This window comes from Bos taurus, chromosome 19 (genome assembly GCF_002263795.3).
Source record: "Bos taurus isolate L1 Dominette 01449 registration number 42190680 breed Hereford chromosome 19, ARS-UCD2.0, whole genome shotgun sequence".
Classification (NCBI taxonomy): Eukaryota; Metazoa; Chordata; class Mammalia; order Artiodactyla; family Bovidae; genus Bos; species Bos taurus.
Genome location: NC_037346.1, coordinates 37,664,933 through 37,670,858, shown reverse-complemented (window position 1 = coordinate 37,670,858; position 5,926 = coordinate 37,664,933).

The window sequence follows — 5,926 nt, the reverse complement described above, 5'->3', positions numbered from 1 at the left end:
AAAGCTGCTGCCTGAAAGCCAAGCAGGAAAACAGCTTCAGAAAATGAGTTCAATAGAGTCAAATACTAGCAGGTAAATTAGGTGCAAAAGAATCATTAACAAAGGAAAAGAAAAACATATGGAAAGATGTACAAGTGAAGCAGAAGGTGAAGGATGCCTAACGTAGTCAGTTTTAGCTACATCAGCGGGGCTAGAAACAAACCTTTGACATCAGGAACTAAACATTGACAGGCAGATGTGCTTCTTTCGTCTCGTTTTAAAAGCCAGTGTTTTCTCATTAAAGAGCATTTGAAATATACGAAATAGAAAATTACAGTTCCATCAAACAATCACTGTTAACATTTCCATCTAGTTCTTTCTATGCATAGGTGACCTTTAAAAAAAAAAAAAAAAGACCATTTAATTGTTCATCTGTGTGCATATGTGTGTGCACAGCTGCCTGCCTTGATTTCAAACATAAGCATCCTTCTCTAAATCCTCCTGGAGGATCTGTCCCCAAGCAGGGAGCCTGAGTTCTGGACCTTGGTGAGGTTCCCCCAGGGTGAGCTACAGAGTGTGGGCCTCCAACCCAGAGCATCTTCCTGTACCTCCTCCCATGGAAACTGCTGCACTGGTTTGGCCTGGACAAACACCAGGCACTTTCCCCTGGGTCAATATTTCACATCCGTTGTCAGAGGCTAGTCCCTCCTCAACATCTGCTCCCTGGGCTGTTGTTCTCTGCCCGCCCGCAATACACACACACACACCTCTGACCCCCTCCTGGTCTCTCTATGAGCCCCAGCAGCAGAGGTGCTTTCTCCACCTCACTGCTTCTTGCTGTTTACCTTTTCCACCTTTTTAAATCCACTAGCCTTTCCCTGAGCCAATAATCTCCCACAAATGACAGGAAGGAGCCCCGTCAACCTGAAAACCTTCCCCGATTACTGAACACACAGGCGCCTGGTAGACGCCTGTTACCTTGGGTTGAATTCAGGGGTTCCTGCCTAGTCTGCAGGCAGCACAGTCTAGCCCCAGCCATGCCCTCTGTGCTTTTGCGGTGGAAGGGTCGATGCCCCAAGTCAATTCCCCGGAATCTGCCAGGGCGCCCAGAACACATTCTGATCAAATGTCCAACGCCGCTTGTGCTTCCTGCTGCCAGCCTGTGGGAGCCCTGGGGACGCAATTTTATTTGAATAGACAGGGAAGGGAAAACCAATGCAACAATGTGACACAATTTACTGCAAAGAGCAACTAGAAATTCTCTCCAACATTTGTGTTTTGCTCCCCATCACAGGCTGGAAAAGGTATTTTCCAATTGCATTTCTTTTGATTTATGCCTGGCTTGTTCCTCTAATCAGCTGCCAAGAAATGGGACAGACTCTCTTCTCTGTCCCTTCCCCTCAGTGCAAACCTCTGACCCCAGGAGTCATCACTTAGTATATTATTTATATCCAGCATCCAAGGTTTACTGTCAGTAAGTGCTATTGCCATCCTCTTTTACAGAGGAGGAAGCCCAGGTTTAGTGAGGGTGAGGGCTTGACAAGGCAGGCACAGTCACAGGAGGTCAAGCCGGACCAGGGTTCAGGTTTATAATACTGAATCCTGCTGTGGGGGGCGGGGGGTGGTGAGTGGGGGGAGACTGAAGCCAACTTCCTCTCACCAGCCATTCTAGCCTGTCTGCAATAACGTTCATAGTTCAGGAAATTCCCTACAAGTGACAATGACTCTGAAACTTCCCCAAAGATAAGCACTACTTGACCAGGCCCTCCCTCACCACTTGCCACCCCTTCAAATGACGTTGGATAACTCATTCTTTGCCAGTAGCCAGGAGGCTTTCCAGCTGCCTCCAAATCAGGACAAATCTTAAAGAGGCCCTAGTGATATCCAGGGGCTTCCTTGGTGGCTCAGACAGTGAAGAATCTGCCTGCAATGCAGGAGACCTGGGTTCAATCCCTGGGTTGAGTAGATCTCCTAGAGGAGGGCATGGCAACCCACTCCAGTATTCTTGCCTGGAGAATCCCCATGGACTGAGGAGCCTGGTGGGCTACAGTCCAAAGGGGTAGCAAAGAGTCGGACACGACTGAGCGACTAAGCACAGCACAGTGATATCCAGACCTGGATCCAAGCCCATCCCCCATTATGGGGGACCCATCCCTGCCACCCTACCCAACCCACTTATCTCCCCCTTCCTTCATTCCATCCTTCCTTCATTCCGGGAGTTTTTGCAGCTCAGTTCTCACTCAGCCAAAGAGAAGCAAATACTAATGCTAAGCAGTAAGGAGACTTAGGTAGGGATCCAGAAAGTACTTTTAAAACAGAAATTTACTCAGGTCCAGGAAATAGTTATAAATGCACACCTTGGCAATGTAGGTGCTCCATCTCCTGGCTGTAAACTGCAGGCAATGCCATAGAGAGTATCTGTTTATCAACTGTCATAGATTCAGGAAGCCACACATACCTGCCCACCGCCAGGGCCTCCCCAGGCCCTGCCTCCAGAAATGACCACCCCTGAGTTGAAATCCACTCTTGGAAAGAAACGGTGGAGGAGCTTTTACAATTTGCTCAAGCTTCACACTCTTTGTTGTGAGGAAATTCTTTCTATAGCTAACTTGAACAATAGAATTGTTTTTGTTGTTGTCTCCCCATTTAATTTGAACAAGAGAATAGGCATTGATTGTTTGTATGAATATGTGAAGCATTGTTTTAAGCACTTTGTACATGGTCAGTTTAATTCCCACAACAGGCCATTAATCATTACTATATGAACAGTTAATGAGTGAAGTTATCATTAAAATAGTAAACTCCAGGAGTTGGTGATGCACAGGGAGGCCTGGCGTGCTGCAGTCCATAAGGTCGAAAAGAGTGGGACACGACTGAGCAACTGAACCGAATTGATCATTAAAATACCCATTTTAAAGATGGGACAATAAGACTTAGGTTGAGTAAGTTACACAACATCATACAGTAACAGAGTAGGGATCTGAATTCAGATAGTCCAACTTCAGGGCCCATATGCTTAAATATTAATACTCTTTCTCCCTACAGTTTCCCTTGCTCCAAATGTGATCCTTCCACCTACATCAACCTGTGCTTGTTATTTCCCTGGAGTCACGAAACCTAGAACTGGTCCCAGAGACCCTGGATAGAGTCATGTTAGAGACCAGAGCCATGGACGTTTCCCTTTCCAACACCTGATTCAATCTCTGACCTCATGCACACCAGCCTTCCCCCCATACAGACCCATCTTGCTGATATACTCAAAAAAGAGGCTCCTGACCTTAACTGGAGGACTGTGTGAGCCACTCAGGAAAGCTTCAGCAGACCAATGGCCCTGATCACAGGGGAAAAAGGAACCCCTATTTGGAAAGCAGTGGTATTTGCTAATTAAAAACCACTTTAACAAATTGCCTTAAGGTAAAGATACCTAGGGAGGCATTATGTTCTCTGTAGTTTTGATAGGAACTCAGCATTGAATTGGAGAAGGCAATGGCAACCCACTCCACTACTCTTGCCTGGCAAATCCCATGGACGGAGGAGCCTGGTAGGCTGCAGTCCATGGGGTCACTAAGAGTTGGATACAACTGAGCGACTTCACTTTCACTTCTCACTTTCATGCATTGGAGAAGGAAATGGCAACCCACTCCAGTATTCTTGTCTGGAGAATCCCAGGGACGGGGGAGCCTGGTGGGCTGCCATCTATGGGGTCGCACAGAGTCGGACACGACTGAAGCAACTTAGCAGCAGCAGCAGCAGCAGCAGCATTGAATTCCTATTGAGGAAATAGAATAAAACACTGCGACCAGCTCCTGTGGCTGGGTTCTCCCTCACACACCTCGCAGGCCACTGCACCCCACCCTCATGTTCTCCACCCCACTGGGCCTATCGCTGCCTCGGCCCCATACCTTGTGACCTTATAAAATAGGCAAGCTTGTGATAAAGAGCCCAGACTCTGGAACCAGACAGCCTGGAAGCAACCGTAGGCAAGTTAAGCAAGTGAATTAGCATCTCTTGGCCTTGTGAATGATCATTGTGAATCTCATTTGTGAATGATCATTGCCTCCTTTACTTCAGCTAAATGAGTGAAAATGTGCAAAGCCTTTAGAACAGGTCTGACACACTGATTGTAAGCACTCAATAAATGTTCCACTCTGCCACTTAATTCATAACCCTGTGAAACTGGGCAGGCCGCTTTGAAAGAGGGCATGATGTAGTGATTAAAAGCATGAGGTTTGAAGTCAGACAGACTTGCCCTTGAATCCTGACTTTCAATAACATATAACATCTCTGAACCTCAGTTTCTCTATCTGTAAAATGAACCTAATAACATCTACTTCTCATTAGGGTTGTTGAGAGGATTAAATGAGACAATATATGTAAGGGACTTAGCACAGGGTCTGGCTGGAAGTAAGCACTCAATAAATGACCCTTTTTTTTTTTAACTATTATAATTAACTCCTTGAACTTCAGCCCCTTCATGTGTGAATTGGAGACACCACTGCCCCAGGAAATCTGTGAAGCCTGAAGGATGTGCCATTTAATTTCCCCTTCTCTCCTGCTCTTTTAGGATGTTCCACCTACTGCCTGTGTGACACTCACTCACCTGTCAAAGCCAACTCAAAATGCTGCCTCTTCCCAGAAGCCTTCCTGGGTCCCCACCCAGTGCTTTAGAGCCCTTGACTGGTTTTGACTTGAAGTAAGAGTCACTTGCTCACATTCTCATCTCCTGCCCATTCTGTTGCTGATCCAGAAGTCCCAGGAGAAACAGTCTCTTCCTATTCAATATTTTTCCAGTGGAAGAGCTCAAACCAACCCTTTGTTATCTTAACTTGAGATCAAGAAGACGGTGGCCAAGGTCAACCTTTGTTACTGACCATACCTTGGTGGGCGTGGCCGCAGAGCCCTCAGCAGAAAAGGGAAAGGCAGGTGGGTGTGTAGACCTCCAGCCTCAGACTCAGTGGGAAGCTGAGCTAAACAGCAGGGCCCTGTGCCCTCTGGTGGGCAGTCTGGGCTTCCAATAACACTCCATTCTGCTTACTCCTTCCCAGGGCCTTTTCAAGAGCATCAGGAGCTCTTGATGCTTTGGGACTGCCCACATCCTGACAAAAACAGGAAGATGCACTCACATCTCACATGAAATATAATTTATACATAAACTATGTACAAGTGGAGCTACGGTTAACTGGGTGATGTTTTTATCTTGTGACCATTTATATAATATTTGTGAATTTTCATTTTTGCAATTTTCTTTGCTCATTTTAAAACCGATAACTTTTTTCCATCTTTCAACCATAGTTCCTCAGCCCTAAAACGGTATCTAAGGGATAAACCAACAGTGCTTCCAGTACCTAAATCTGCCTCGTTTGAGTCTAAGATCCCAGGGCTTGTCAACTCCAGAGCTCTTCCAGAGCCACCATATCTATCTCCCCACCTATCTTAGGCAGCTTCTCTGGCCTCTGCCCAGTTGCTTTTATTACCTTAGGCAGCTTGTATGATGATGGGCGTACCTATCTATCTACCCATCATCGTGCAAGCTGCCGAAGGTAGTAAAAGCAACTGGGCAGAGGCTAGAGAAGCTGCATATGGTGTGCGACTGCCCTCTAGAGGTTGCTCCGGGAAGGTGCAGGTCGGAGCCCCTCTTCTATCAGGCTGCGATCAACCCCACCATTCACTCACTGACATTTATTTAGCGCCCACCTATACCAGGCCTCCTGTAGGTGCTCTGAGAACAAAGGGTAATAGGAATAAGTCTATCCCTGCCATTTGAGAAGTCACCATTTTTGTAGTGGCAACTACAAACGCAAACACACAATTACAGTTCAGTGCAATGACTGCTGTAATGCATGTGTGTACCAAGTTATGTGACTAAGTCTGGAAAGTAGGGAAAGTGTCACCACAGGGGAGGTGACATTTAACTTGGACTCTGAAGGATGAGTAAGTGTTTTCCTGG